This window comes from Somniosus microcephalus, chromosome 4, assembly GCF_052327205.1.
Source record: "Somniosus microcephalus isolate GS21.2 chromosome 4, FLI_Smic_1.0, whole genome shotgun sequence".
In the NCBI taxonomy this organism is placed as follows: Eukaryota; Metazoa; Chordata; class Chondrichthyes; order Squaliformes; family Somniosidae; genus Somniosus; species Somniosus microcephalus.
In genome coordinates, this window is record NC_140990.1 from 17,665,123 (window position 1) to 17,681,654 (window position 16,532).

A 16,532-nucleotide genomic window follows, 5' to 3' on the forward strand; every position below is an offset into this window, starting at 1 on the left:
AACCTAACAAAATTCTATCAATCTCAGTGTTGAAATTTTCAACTGACCCCGAGCCTGAACAGCTTTTTGGGGGGGAGAGTCCAGATTTCCACTGCCCTTTGTGTGAAGAAGTGCTTCCTGACATCACCCCTGAACGGCCTGGCTCTAATTTAAGGTTATGTCCTCTTGTTCTGGATTCCCCCACCAGAGGAAATAGTTTCTCTCTATCTACCCTATCGTATCCTTTAATCATCTTAAACAGCTCAATTAGATCACCCTTTAAATCTTCTATACTCGAGGAAATACAAGCCTAGTTTATGCAACCTGTCCTCCTAGTTTAACCCTTTTAGCCCCGGTGCCATTCTGGTGAATCTGCACTGCACCATCTCCAAGGCCAATATCTCCTTCCGGAGGTGCGGTGCCCAGAACTGAACGTAGTACTCCAGATGCGGTCAGCTGTGGCTCAGTGGGTAGCACTCTCACCTCTGGGTCAGAAGGTTGTGGGTTCAAGTCCCCCTCCAGAGGCTTGCGCACAAAAATCTAGGCCGACACTCCAGTGCAGTGCTGAGGGAGTGCTGCACTTTCGGAGCTGCCGTCTTACATAGATACATAGAAGATAGGAGCAGGAGTCGGCCATTCAGCCCTTTGAGCCTGCTCCGTCATTCAATGAGATCATGGCTGATCATCCAAATTCAGTACCCTGCCCCTGCCTTCTCCCCATATCCCTTGATCCCTTTAGCCTTAAGAAATATATCCAACTCTTTCTTGAATATACTTAATGAACTGGCCTCCACCGCCCTCGGATGAGACGTTAAACTGAGGCCCCGTCTGCGCTCTCAGGTGCACGTAAAAGATCCCCAGGCACTATTTCGAAGAAAAGCTGGGGAGTTCTCCCCAGTGCCCTGCCCAATAGTTATCCCTCAATCAACATCACTAAAACAGATTATCTGGTCATTAACACATTGCTGTTTGTGGGAGCTTGCTGTGCACAAATTGGCTGCTGTGTTTCCTACATTACAACAGTGACTATACTTTTTTTTAAAAAGTACTTCATTGGCTGTACAGTGTTTTGGGACGTCCAGTAGTCGTGAAAGGCGCTATATAAATGCAAGTCTTTCTGTGTTCCTTACCAACTGCTGCATATTGAGAGATTCTGTTTAAATTTTTGTCCTAAAGGTTAATTAAACCCCTAAACCTGCCAGTTGTCTGTCACACATGAAGCAAACATTCCACCTTTCCTCTCGTGTCCGACGGGATTGGTCATTCCCCTTGTGGAATATTTACTTCAACCAGCTTTGTGATTGACATCAATGCCATCAGCTGTGACTGTGACCGTGGTGCACTGTCCCTCCTCGTCCTTCTCGACATGTCTGCAGCCTTTGCCACGGTTGGCCAAACCATCCTCCTCCAATGTCTCTCCTCTATTGTCCAGCAGAGTGGGACTGCCCTCGCCTGGTTCCACTCTTACTTATCCAGTCATAGCCAGAGAAACACCTGCAATGGCTCCTTTTCCTGCCTCTGCACGGTTACCTTTGGAGTCCTCCAAGGCTCTATCCTTGGGCCCCTCCTATTTCTCATCTACAAGCTGCCCCTTGGCGACATCATGCGAAGACATGACGCTGGGTTCCATATGTACGTTGCCAACACCCAGCCCTACCTCACCACCACCTCTCTCAGCCCCTGCACTGCCTCTGTTTCACCAGACTTCATGTCTGATATTCAATCCTCGAGGAGCCACAATTTCCTCCAATTAAACATAGAATCATACAGCACAGAGCAGGCCATTTGGCCCATCGTGCCTGTGCCGGCTCTTTGAAAGAGCTATCCAATTAGTCCCACACCTCCTGCTCTTCCTCCATAGCCCTACAACTTTTTCCCCTTCCAATAAATACCCTTTTGAAAGTTACTATTAAATCTGCTTCCACCACCCTTTCTGCCAGTGCATTCCAGATCAGAACAACTTGCTGCGTAATAAATGTCTGCTCATCTCCCCTCTGGTTCTATTGACAATTACCTTAAATCTGTGTCCTCTGGTTACCGACCCTGCCAGTGGAAACAGTTTCTCCCTATTTACTCTATCAAAACCCCTCATTATATTGAACACCTCTAATAAATCTCACCCTAAACTCCTCTGCACTAAGGAGAACAACCCCAGCTTCTCTAAGTCTCTCCACATAACTGAAGTCCCTTATCCTGTTACCATTCCAGTTGGGAAGACCAAAGCCATTGTCCTCAGCCCCTGCCACAAACCCTGTTCTACAGCCACTTATTCCATCTCTGTCCCTGGCCAGTGTCCCTGGCCCTGAACCAGACTGTTCGCAATCGGCCTCCTATTTGACCCTGAGCTGAGCTTCCGACTCCATATCCTCTCCATCACAAATAGAACATAAGACGTAGGAGCAGGAGTCGGTCATTCGGCCCCTCGAGCCTGCTCCGCCATTCAATAAGATCATGGCTGATCTGATCTTGGCCTCAACTCCACTTTCCTGCCCATTCCCCATAACCCTTGACTCCCTCACCATTCAAAAATCTACCTCCACCTTGAATATATTCAGTGACTCCGCCTCCACAGCTCTCTGGGGAAGAGAATTCCAAAGATTCACGACCCTGAGAGAAGAAATTCCTCCTCATTTCCATTTTAAATGGGTGCCCCCTTATTCTGAAACTATGCCCCCGAGTTCTAGATTCCCCCATGAGGAGAAACATCCTCTCTGCATCTACCCTGTCAATCCCCTTCAGAATCTTATATGTTTCAATAAGATCCCCTCTCATTCTTCTAAACTTCAATGAGTATAGGCCCAACCGGCTCAACCATTCTTCATAAGACAACCCCTTCATCTCCGGAATCAACCTCGTGAACCTTCTCTGAACTGCCTCCAATGCAAGTATATCCTTCCTTAAATAAGGAGACCAAAACTGTACGCAGTACTCCAGGTGTGGTCTCACCAACACCCTGTACAATTGTAACAGGACTTCCCTACTTTTATACTCCATTCCCTTTGCAATAAAGGCCAACATTCCATTTGCCTTCCTAATTACTTGCTGTACCTGCATGCTAACTTTTTCTGATTCATGTACAAGGACCCCCAGATCCCTCTGTACCTCAGCATTTTGTAATCTCTCCCCATTTAAATAATAATTTGTTTTTTTATTTTTCCTACCAAAGTGAATAACCTTGCATTTTCCCACATTAAACTCCGTCTGCCAGATTTTTGCCCATTCACTTAGCCTATCTATATCCCTTTGGAGATTATTTATGTCCTCCACACAATTTGCTTTCCCACCTATCTTTGTATCATCATCAAATCTGGCTACATTACACTCGGTCCCTTCATCCAAGTCATTAATATAAATTGTTAATAGTTGAGGCCCCAGCACTGATCCCTGCGGCACCCCACTAGTTACAGTTTGCCAACCTGAAAATTACTCATTTATCCAACTCTCTGTTTTCTGTTCGTTAGCCAATCCTCTATCAATGCTAATATATTACCCCCAACCCCATGAGCTCTTATCTTGTGCAGTAACCTTTTATGTGGCACCTTACCGAATGCCTTCTGGAAATCCAAATACACTACATCTACTGGTTCCCCTTTATCCACCCTGCTTGTTACACCCTCAAAGAACTCCAGCAAATTTGTCAAACATGATTTCCCTTTCAAAAAACCATGCTGACTCTGCTGGACTATATTATGATTTTCTAAATGTCCTGCTACCACTTCCTTAACGATGGACTCCAGCATTTTCCCAATGACAGATGTTAGGCTAACTGGTCTATAGTTGCCTGATTTCTGTCTCCCTACTTTCTTAAAAAGGGGTGTTACATTTGTGGTTTTCCTGTCCTCTGGGACCTCTCCTGATTCCAGGGAATGTTGGTAGATTACAACCAATGCATCCACTATCTCTGCAGCCACCTCTTTTAAGACCCTAGGATGCAGGCCATCGGATCCAGGGGACTTGTCCACCTTTAGCCCCATTAGTTTGCCTAGTACTTTTTCTCAATGCTAATATATTACCCCCAACCCCGTGAGTGATTGTTTTAAGTTCCCCTCGCCGCCTCCCCACCCCAATAGCCCCTTGATTATCCATTATTGGGATGCTTTTAGTGTCTTCTACCATGACTAACAAATAGGGTCCGGGTAAGAAAAAATGGTAATAAGACAAATCGGGCCATACTACAGAAAAATGTTAAGATGTCTAAAAATGTTAAAAAGACAAATCTAAAGGCATTGGGGAACAAATTGGGTCACGCCCCCTTTGGGGCACTAACTTTGCCGGGGCGCTACTTTTAGCACCCCGAATAAGTTAGCCGACCAGTGCCCAAAATTCACCGGTAGTGCCCCAAGAGGGGTGCTGCGAGTGAACATCACGGCCCTACGTGCTGCAGCGCCACTCACTGTGGCACATCGTGCCGCGGTACTGCAGGCATTCCGCCCCTTATTAAAGGGGAGGGGCCTAGTGCAGAGCAACCTAGGGCCCAGCTGGACCACCAGGGACTGGAGTGCCGGCAAAAGAGCCCAGCACTCAAGAGAAGGCTGGGGACGGCAAAGTGGGCAGGTGCTGGCTGGCGGCCAGCAACATAAATGGCCGCCTGGCACCTTCCCTTTAATTTTGTGCCGCCCCGGCAGCAGGTGGGCCCCCCTGACCCTGTCAGACATAGCGTCCGGCGGTAAGTCAGAGGGCACTACTGATGATCGCATCCGGGGCGCGAGTGGGGCACTGCGCACGGCGATGATGTCATTGCCGGCGGCGCAGCGCTGCGGGGCGCTAACGGTTACCGCCGGCACTAATCTCCCACTGAATTTCGCGGGAGGTGTCAGCGGTGCCGCACCCAGGCACTAGTTGTTTTGCGCCCCGATAGCACCCTCTTAGGGCGCTAACAGGAGGCGCAAATCAACCGAATTTTTCCCCCATTGTATCTGAATGCACAAAGCATTCGTAATAAGGTAGACGAATTAACAGCACAAATAGATGTAAACGGACATGATATAATTGCGATTACGGAGACATGGGTGCAGGGTGACCAAGGCTGGGAGCTGAATATCCAAGGAGATTCGATATTTAGGAAGGACAGGCAAAAAGGAAAAGGAGGTGGGGTGGCGTTGTTAGTAAAGGATGACATCAGAGCAATAGTGAGAAAGAATCTTGGCTTAGAAAATCAAGATGTAGAATCAGTCTGGGTGGAGCTAAGAAGCAGCAAAGGGCAGAAAACATTGGTGGGAGTTGTCTATAGGCCTCCAAACAGTAGTGGTAATGTAGGGGATGGCATCAAAGAGGAAATTAGAGATGCATGTAACAAGGGTACTACAGTAATCATGGGTGACCTTAATCTACATATAGACTGGCCAAACCAAATTAGCAATAATACTGTGGAGGAAGAATTCCTGGAGTGTGTACGAGATGGTTTTTTTAGACCAGTACATTGAGGAGCCAACTAGGGAACAGGCTATCTAGATTGAGTATTGTGTAATGAGAAGGGGTTAATTAATAATCTTGTTGTGTGGGGTCCTTTAGGGAAAAGTGACCATATCATGATAGAATTCTTCATTAAGATGGAAAGTGAAGAAGTCCAATCCGAAACTAGGGTCCTAAATCTAAACAAAGGAAACTACGAAGGTATGAGGAGTGAGTTGGCTATGATAGATTGGGGAGCTTCATTAAAAAGGCATGACGGTGGATAGGCAATGGCTAACATTTAAGGAATGAATGCATGAATTGCAACAGTTATACATTCCTTTCTGGTGCAAAAAACACAAAAGGAAAAGCGGCCCAACCAGGCTAACAAAATAAATTAAGGATATTATTAGATCCAAAGAGGAATCATATAAAGTTGCCAGAAAAAGTAGCAAGCCTGAGGATTGGGAGCAGTTTAGAGTTTGATTAAGAGGGGAAAAATAGAGTAGGAGAGTAAACTTGCAAGGAACATAAAAGCGGACTGTAAAAGCTTCTACAAGTATGTAAAAAGAAAAAGGTTAGTGAAGACAAATGTAGGTACCTTACAGTCAGAAATGGGAGAATTTATAATGGGGAACAAGGAAATGGCAGAGTAATTAAACAAATACTTTGGTTCTGTCTTCACAGAAGAGGACACAAATAACTTCCCAGAAATGCTAGGGAACCAAGGGTGAGTGAGAAGGAGGAATTAAAGGAAATTAGTATTAGTAAAAAAATAGTGCTGGAGAAATTAATGGGACTGAAAGCTGATAAATCCCCAGGGCCTGATAATCTGCATCCCAGAGCACTAAAAGAGGTAGCCATGGAAATAGTTGGTTAAGGTAAAAGCTTAAGGTAATAGTTTTCATTGATTCTCCAAAATGAAAAAGCACAATTACCAGCTATTGGTTGTCATCTTCCAAAATTCTATAGGTTATGGAACAGTTCCTGCAGATTGAAGGGTGGCAAAGGAGGGAGAGAGAAAACAGGGAACTACAGACCGGTTAGCCTAACAGCAGCAGTAGGGAAAATGCTAGAGTATATTATAAAGGATGTGATAACAGGACACTTAGAAAATATCAACGGGATTAGACAAAGTCAACATGGATTTATGAAAGGGAACTCGTGTTTGACAAACCTACTGGAGTTTTTTGAGGATGTAACTGGTAGAATAGATAAGGGAGAACCAGTGGCTGTGATGTATTTCGATTTTCAGAAGGCCTTTGATAAAGTCCCACATAAGAGGTTAGTGTGCAAAATTAAAGCACATGGGATTGGGGGTAATGTACTGGATTGAAAATTGGTTAACAGACAGGAAACAGAGTAGGAATAAATGGGTCTTTTTCGGGGTGACAGGCAGTGACTAGTGGGGTACCCCAGGGATCAGTGCTTGGGCCCCAGCTATTCACAATATAGATCAATGATTTGGATGAGGGAACCAAATGTAATATTTCCAAGTTTGCTGATGACACGAAACTAGGTGGGATTGTGAGTTGTGAGGAGGATGCAAAGAGACTTCAAGACGATTTAGACAAGTTGAGTGAGTGGGCAAATACATGGCAGATGCAGTATAATGTGGATAAATGTGAAGTTATCCACTTCGGCAGGAAAAAGAGAAAGGCAGAGTATTATTTAAATGGTGATAGATTGGGAAATGTTGATGTACAAAGGGACCTGGGTGTTCTTGTACACCAGTCACTGAAAGCAAACATGCAGGTGCAGCAAGCAGTTAGGCAGTCAAATGGTATGTTGGCCTTCATTGTAAGAGGATTTGAGTACAGGAGCAAGGATGTCTTACTACAGTTATACAGGGCCTTGGTGAGACCACACCTGGAGTACTGTGTGCAGTTTTGGTCTCCTTAGCTAAGAAAGGATATACTTGCCATAGAGGGAGTGCAGCGAAGGTTCACCAGACTGATTCCTGGGATGGCAGGACTGTCGTATGAGGAGAGATTGGATCGACTAGGCCTGTATTCACTAGAGTTTAGAAGAATGAGAGGGGATCTCATTGAAATGTATAAAATTCTGACAGGGCTAGACTGACTGGCTGAGGGGTCTAGAACGAGGGGTCACAGTCTCAGGATACAGGGTAGGACATTTAGGACTGAGATGAGGAGAAATTTCTTCACTCAGAGGGTGGTGAACCTGTGGAATTCTCTACCACAGAAGGCTGTGGAGGCCAAGTCACTGAATATATTTAAGAAGGAGATAGATAGATTTCTAAACACAAAAGGCATCAAGGGGTATGGGGAGAGAGCAGGAATATGGTATTGAGTGGAGGACCAGCCATGATCATATTGAATGGCGGAGCAGACTCAAAGGGCCGAATGGCCTTCTCCTATTTTTCTATGTTTCTGTGTCTATGTTTCTAAGACCGATACAAAATATTTGTTGAAAGTCTCCGCCATTTGTTCAAAGTCTCCGCCTACTTCCACCTCCGTAACATCGCCCTTCTCCACCCCTTCCTCAACTTACCTGCTGCTGAAATCTTCCTCCATATTTCTGTTACCTTCAGACTCAACTATTCCAATGGTCTCCTGGTCAGCTTCTCATCTTCCACCCTGCATAAACTTTACATTGGCTACTGGTCCACCAACACCTCCATTCTAAAATTCTCATCCTCGTGTTCAAATCCCTCCATGGCCTCGCCCCTCCCTATCTCTGTAATCTCTTCCAACTCTACAACCCTCTGAGATTTCTGCATTCCTCAAATTCTAGCCGCTTGTCCATCCCCCACTTCCTTCGCCCCAACATTGGCAGCCGTGCTTCAGTCGTCTAGTCCCTCAGCACTGGAATTCCCTCCCTAAACCTCTCCGCCTCTCTACCTCTTTCTCCTCCTTTAAGATTGTCCTTAAAAACTACCACTTTGAGCAACACAGAAGTACCAGGCAATGACTATCTCCAACAAGCGAGAGTCTAACCACCGCCCCTTGACATTCAATGGCATTCCCATCACTGAATCCCCCACCATCAACATCCTGGGGGTCACCATTAACCAGAAACTTAACTGGACCAGCCACATAACTACTGTGGCAACAAGAGCAGGTCAGAGGCTAGGCATTCTGCCGCGAGTGTCTCACCTCCTGACTCCCCAAAGCCTTTCCACCATCTACAAGGCACAAGTAAGGAGTGTGATGGAATACTCTCCACTTGCCTGGATGAATGCAACAACACTCAAGAAGCTCGACCATCCAGGACCAAGCAGCCTGCTTAATTGGCACCCCATCCACCACCTTAAACATTCACTCCCTCCACCACCGGCGCACTGTGGCTGCAGTGTGTACCATCTACAAGATGCACTGCAGCAACTCGCCAAGGCTTCTTCAGCAGCACCTCCCAACCCCGCAACCCCTTCCACCTAGAAGGACAAGGGCAGCAGATGCATGGGAACACCATCACCTCCAAGTTCCCCTCCAAGTCACACAACATCCTAATTTAGAGGTATATCGCCAATCCTTCATCGTCACTGGGTCAAAATCCTGGCATTCCCTCCCTAACAGCACTGTGGGAGTACCTTCACCACACGGACTGCAGCGGTTCAAGAAGGAGGCTCACCACCACCTTCCCTGCCCTGGGAGTGTTTGATGGGGACGTGCAGAGTGAGCTTGACGTTGTATATATTCCATGCTGTTGTTTTCCTGGGAGTGTTTGATGGGACAGTGTCGAGGGAGCTTTACTCTGTATCTAACCCGTGCTGTACCTGCCCTGGGAGTGTTTGATGGGACAGTGTAGAGGGAGCTTTACACTGTATCTAACCCGTGCTGTGCCTGCCCTGGGAGTGTTTGATGGGACAGTGTAGAGGGAGCTTTACACTGTATCTAACCCGTGCTGTACCTGCCCTGGGAGTGTTTGATGGGACAGTGTAGAGGGAGCTTTACTCTGTATCTAACCCGTGCTGTGCCTGCCCTGGGAGTGTTTGATGGGACAGTGTAGAGGGAGCTTTACTCTGTATCTAACCCGTGCTGTGCCTGCCCTGGGAGTGTTTGATGGGACAGTGTAGAGGGAGCTTTACTCTGTATATAACCCGTCCTGTACCTGCCCTGGGAGTGTTTGATGGGACAGTGTAGAGGGAGCTTTACACTGTATCTAACCCGTGCTGTGCCTGCCCTGGGAGTGTTTGATGGGACAGTGTAGAGGGAGCTTTATTCTGTATCTAACCTGTGCTGTACCTGCCCTGGGAGTGTTTGATGGGACGTGTAGAGGGAACTTTACTCTGTATCTAACCCGTGCTGTACCTGCCCTGGGAGTGTTTGATGGGACAGTGCAGAGGGAGCTTTATTCTGTATCTAACCTGTGCTGTACCTGCCCTGGGAGTGTTTGTTGGGACAGTGTACAGGGAGCTTTACTCTGTATCTAACCCATGCTGCATGTGTCCTGGGAGTGTTTGATGGGATGGTGTAGAGGGAGCTTTACTCTGTATCTAACCCCGTGCTGTACCTGCCCTGGGAGTGTTTGATGGGATGGTGCAGAGGGATCTTTACTCTGTATCTAACCCATGCTGATCCTGCCCTATGAATGTTTGGTGTTACGGAGAATTACATAGGGGGAGAAATTCATTATAGCCACGTTCGGGGCGCTAAAACATCAGAAGCGGAAAGATTATCGCCAGGCGCTAATGATGAGAGGCTCCCGCGAAATTCAGTTGTAGCGCTCCAGCAGGGAATTGGAGAGTTAAATCAAGCGCTACTACTTCCCTGAGAGCGCTAAAGGGAGTGATGGGGGCGGTATCGGCAGAGCGCTGATCAAAGTTCTGTGCAGCACCGCTAGATTCGCAGACTCCTTCCCTCCCTTAAAGGGAAGCACCAATGATCGCAGCAGTTAAAGGTAAGGCTGGGGATGGGTCGGCGACGGGATCCACGAGGAGCAGCCCCAAGCGCTCAAAGAGAGTGCAGGGCTGATCAATCGCGGCAATGAAAAATTTTAAAAAACAGCACAAATGGGTGAGAAAAAAATGTGGGCCTACCTGACCACCAATCCCTTTAATTACCGCTCCCCAAGCGGCTGGCCGAGGTCACAACGCCACCTGCAGCTGCCGTTGTTGATGCCCGGCAAAGATCCAGGGGGTGGAAGAGAATTTAGGATCCGGGGCGGTAACAGGGCGATGTGCACCGGATGACGTCACAATCTCCGGGGTGCAGGAGATCGAGGCGGTAAATGTTAACGCCGGCGCTACCTACACCGCCCCCCCCACCACCCATTGAATTTCACGGGGGTCGTTTCTTTCGCCGAGCCCTGCAGAGGCGATAATGGGAGGTGCAAAGAAGGCCAACTTCTAGCCCATAGAGTGTACAGCACAGAAACAGGCTGTTCTACCCAACGGTTCCACGTCAGTGCTTATGTACCACACGAGCCTCCTCTCGCCCCTCTTCATCTCAGCCTATCAACATATCCTTCCATTCTTTCTTCCTGATTTGTTTATTGAGCTTCCCCTTAAATGCATCTATGCTATTTACCTCAACTTCTCCATGTGGCAACAAGTTCCACATTTTGCCCGCTCTCTGTGTAAAGAAGTTTCTCCTGAATTTCCTAGTGGATTTATTAGTGACTCTCTTATATTGATGACCCTAGATCTGGTCTCCCTCTCGAGTAGAAACACCTCCTCTACGTCTAACCTATCAAATCCTTTCATAACCTTAAAGACATCGTTCAGGTTACTCCTCGGCTTTCTCTTTTCTGGAAATGTTTATGAAGTTTTCATTCGAACATTTAACTCTGTCAGTTGGCTGTTACACATGAAGCCAACACGTCCAAATTTCCTCCAGAGAAAAGAGCCACAGCCTCTTCAATCAATCTACAATATTACAGTGTAGAGGGAGCTTTACTCTGTATCTAACCCGTCCTGTACCTGCCCTGGGAGTGTTTGATTGGACAGTGTAGAGGGAGCTTTACTCTGTATCTAACCCATGTTGTACCTGCCCTGAGAGTGTTTGATGGGACAGTGTAGAGGGAGCTTTACTCTGTAGCTAACCCGTGCTATTCCTGCCCTGGGAGTGTTTGATGGGACAGTGTAGAGGGAGCATTACTCTGTATCTAACCTGTGCTGTACCTGCCCTGGGAGTGTTTGATGGGACAGTGTAGAGGGAGCTTCACTGTGTATCTAACCCGTGCTGTACCTCCCCTGGGTGTGTTTGATGGGACAGTGTAGAGGGAGCTTTACTCTGTATCTAACCCGTGCTGTACCTGCCCTGGGAGTGTTTGATGGGACAGTGTAGAGGGAGATTTACTCTGTATCTAACCCGTGCTGTACCTGCCCTGGGAGTGTTTGATGGGACAGTGTAGAGGGAGCTTTACTCTGTATCTAACCCGTGCTGTACCTGCCCTGGGAGTGTTTGATGGGACAGTGTAGAGGGAGCTATACTCTGTATCTGACCCATGCTGTACCTGCCCTGGGAGTGTTTGATGGGCCAGTGTAGAGGGAGCTTTACTCTGTATATAACCCGTCCTGTACCTGCCCTGGGAGTGTTTGATGGGACAGTGTAGAGGGAGCTTTACTCTGTATCTAACCCATGCTGTACCTGCCCTGGGAGTGTTTGATGGGACAGTGTAGAGGGAGCTTTACTCTGTATCTAACCCGTGCTGTACCTGCTCTGGGAGTGTTTGATGGGACAGTGTAGAGGGAGCTTTACTCTGTATCTAACCCATGCTGTACCTGCCCTGGGAGTGTTTGCTGGGACAGTGTAGAGGGAGCTTTACTCTGTATCTAACCCGTGCTGTACCTGCTCTGAGAGTGTTTGATGGGACAGTGTAGAGGGAGCTTTACTCTGTATTTTACCCGTGCTGTACCTGCCCTGGGAGTGTTTGATGGGACAGTGTAGAGGGAGCTTTACTCTGTATCTGACCCATGCTGTACCTGCCCTGGGAGTGTTTGATGGGCCAGTGTAGAGGGAGCTTTACTCTGTATATAACCCGTCCTGTACCTGCCCTGGGAGTGTTTGATGGGACAGTGTAGAGGGAGCTTTACTCTGTATCTAACCCATGCTGTACCTGCCCTGGGAGTGTTTGATGGGACAGTGTAGAGGGAGCTTTACTCTGTATCTAACCCGTGCTGTACCTGCTCTGGGAGTGTTTGATGGGACAGTGTAGAGGGAGCTTTACTCTGTATCTAACCCATGCTGTACCTGCCCTGGGAGTGTTTGATGGGACAGTGTAGAGGGAGCTTTATTCTGTATCTAACCCGTGCTGTACCTGCCCTGGGAGTGTTTGATGGGACAGTGTAGAGGGAGCTTTACTCTGTATCTCACCCATGCTGTACCTGCCCTGGGTGTGTTTGATGGGACAGTGTAGAGGGAACTTTACTCTGTATCTAACCTGTGCTGTACCTCCCCTGGGAGTGTTTGCTGGGACAGTGTAGAGGGAGTGGCAGGAATGTGGAGTGTTTGCTTTATGTCTAACAGAAAACTGGCAGGTTTAGGTGTTGACATTAACGCTGAATGAAAGCTTCATAAACCCCTCAATGAGCCGCCCTCGGTTTACTAGAAGCACAGTGACTATTTGTTATTAATACTTGACAGATGTCCGAAACTCAGCGATAACATCGAGATTAGTTCCTTCTCCTTACACTTCCTCTCAGATTTCACAAGCAGGCTTAATCTGAGCAGGGGGACCTCCCAGAGGGACCTTGTTACTAAAAAGAATAAGCACGATGCTTTAGATATGGAAATACAGTTCTGATTCTGTCCTTTGCACCAACAAACAGGTTTATATTTACCAAAAGGGGCCAGATTGGCAGAACCGAAACTAATGGGCAAAAGGTCTCCAGCATCGAGACTTGGTCCTCATCTCAGAACAGTCACCAACCTGCAACTAACGTTCAAAACTCTCCCGATAAACACGTCCTCAGGAAGGTGTGTATAAGAAATTGTGTTCTTGTACAGAGAATTTTATCTTCTCAGGTAGAAGGTGTTGATCACTTTACCAAAAGGATGGATTGGGGAACTCTACGTAAACACAGTTACAGTGTGGGACTGTACGCAGAGTGAGGGAACTCTACATAAACACAGTTACAGTGTGGGACTGTACACACAGTGAGGGAACTCTACATAAACACAGTTACAGTGTGGGACTGTACACAGTGAGGGAACTCTACGTAAACACAGTTACAGTGTGTGACTGTACACACAGTGAGGGAACTCTACATAAACACAGTTACAGTGTGGGACTGTACACAGAGTGAGGGAACTCTACGAAAACACAGTTATAGTGTGGGGCTGTACACACAGTGAGGGAAATCTACATAAACACAGTAACAGTGTGGGACTGTACACACAGTGAGGGAACTCTACATAAACACAGTTACAGTGTGAGACTGTACAGAGTGAGGGAACTCGACATAAACACAGTTACAGTGTGGGACTGTACACACAGTGAGGGAACTCTACATAAACACAGTTACAGTGTGGGACTGCACACACAGTGAGGGAACTCGACATAAACACAGTTACAGTGTGGGACTGTACACACAGTCAGGGAACTCTACATAAACACAGTTACAGTGTGGGACTGTACACACAGTGAGGGAACTCGACATAAACACAGTTACAGTGTGGGACTGTACACAGAGTGAGGGAACTCTACATAAACACAGTTACAGTGTGGGACTGTACACACAGTGAGGGACCTCTACATAAACACAGTTACAGTGTGGGACTGTACACAGAGTGAGGGAACTCTACATAAACACAGTTACAGTGAGGGACTGTACACAGAGTGAGGGAACTCTACATAAACACAGTTACAGTGTGGGACTGTACACACAGTGAGGGAACTCTACATAAACACAGTTATAGTGTGGGGCTGTACACACAGTGAGGGAGCTCTACATAAACACAGTTACAGTGTGGGACTGTACACACAGTGAGGGAACTCTACATAAACACAGTTACAGTGTGGGACTGTACATCGAGTGAGGGAACTCTACATAAACACAGTTACAGTGTGGGACCGTACACACAGTGAGGGAACTCTAGATAAACACAGTTACAGTGTGGGACTGCACACAGAATGAGGGAACTCTACATAAACACAGTTACAGTGTGGGACTGTACACACAGTGAGGGAACTCTGGATAAACACAGTTACAGTGTGGGACTGTACACAGAATGAGGGAACTCTACATAAACACAGTTACAGTGTGGGACTGTACACACAGTGAGGGAGCTCTACATAAACACAGTTACAGTGTGGGACTGTACACAGAGTGAGGGAACTCTACATAAACACAGTTACAGTGTGGGACTGTACACACAGTGAGGGAACTCTACATAAACACAGTTACAGTGTGGGACTGTACACACAGTGAGGGAACTCTACATAAGCACAGTTACAGTGTGGAACTGTACACACAGTGAGGGAACTCTACATAAACACAGTTACAGTGTGGGACTGTACACAGTGAGGGAACTCTACAAAAACACAGTTACAGTGTGAGACTGTACACAGAGTGAGGGAACTCTACATAAACACAGTTACAGTGTGGGACTGTACACACAGTGAGGGAACTCTACATAAACACAGTTACAGTGTGGGACTGTACAGAGTGAGGGAAATCTACATAAACACAGTTACAGTGTGAGACTGTACACAGAGTGAGGGAACTCTACATAAACACAGTTACAGTGTGGGACTGTACACAGAGTGAGGGAACTCTACATAAACACAGTTACAGTGTGTGACTGTACACAAAGTGAGGGAACTCTAGATAAACACAGTTACAGTGTGGGACTGTACACAGAGTGAGGGAACTCTACATAAACAGTTACAGTGTGGCACTGTACACAGAGTGAGGGAACTCTACATAAACACAGTTACAGTGTGGGAGTGTACACACAGTGAGGGAACTCTACATAAACACAGTTACAGTGTGGGACTGTACACACATTGCGGGAACTCGACATAAACACAGTTAAAGTGTGGGACTGTGCACACAGTGAGGGAACTCTACATAAACACAGTTACAGTGTGGGACTGTACACACAGTGAGGGAACTCTACATAAACACAGTTACAGTGTGGGACTGTACACACAGTGAGGGAACTCTAGATAAACACAGTTACAGTGTGGGACTGTACACAGAATGAGGGAACTCTACATAAGCACAGTTACAGTGTGGGAAGGTACACACAGTGCGGGAACTCTACATAAACACAGTTACAGTGTGGGACTGTACACAGAGTGAGGGAACTCTACATAAACACAGTTTCAGTGTGGGACTGTACACACAGTGAGGGAACTCTACATAAACACAGTTACAGTGTGGGACTGTACATCGAGTGAGGGAACTCTACATAAACACAGTTACAGTGTGGGACCGTACACACAGTGAGGGAACTCTAGATAAACACAGTTACAGTGTGGGACTGCACACAGAATGAGGGAACTCTACATAAACACAGTTACAGTGTGGGACTGTACACACAGTGAGGGAACTCTGGATAAACACAGTTACAGTGTGGGACTGTACACAGAATGAGGGAACTCTACATAAACACAGTTACAGTGTGGGACTGTACACACAGTGAGGGAGCTCTACATAAACACAGTTACAGTGTGGGACTGTACACAGAGTGAGGGAATTCTACGTAAACACAGTTACAGTGTGGGACCGTACACACAGTGAGGGAACTCTACATAAACACAGTTACAGTGTGGGACTGTACACACAGTGAGGGAACTCTACATAAACACACTTACAGTGTGGGACTGTACACAGAGTGAGGGACCTCTACATAAACACAGTTACAGTGTGGGACTGTACAGAGTGAGGGAATTCTACATAAACACAGTTACAGTGTGGGACTGTACAGAGTGAGGGAACGCTACATAAACACAGTTACAGTGTGGGACTGTACACACAGTGAGGGAACTCTACATAAACACAGTTACAGTGTGGGACTGTATACAGTGAGGGAACTCTACATAAACACAGTTACAGTGTGGGACTGTACACACAGTGAGGGAACTCTACATAAACACAGTTACAGTGTGGGACTGTACACACAGTGAGGGAACTCTACATAAACACAGTTACAGTGTGGGACTGTACACACAGTGAGGGAACTCTACATAAACACAGTTACAGTGTGGGACTGTACAGAGTGAGGGAAATCTACATAAACACAGTTACA

The 16,532-nt window shown here is 46.9% G+C and overlaps 1 long non-coding RNA gene across 1 annotated transcript in view; it reads left to right on the forward strand.

Moving 5' to 3' along the window:
- The first annotated feature begins 13,110 nt into the window (after positions 1 to 13,110).
- The window catches only part of LOC147118352 (uncharacterized), a 42,072-nt gene continuing 38,650 nt past the window's right edge, over positions 13,111 to 16,532 (forward strand). Inside the window, exon 1 of the long non-coding RNA XR_015077814.1 lies at positions 13,111 to 13,253. This is a non-coding gene — a long non-coding RNA (uncharacterized LOC147118352). The remainder of the gene's footprint in view (positions 13,254 to 16,532) is intronic.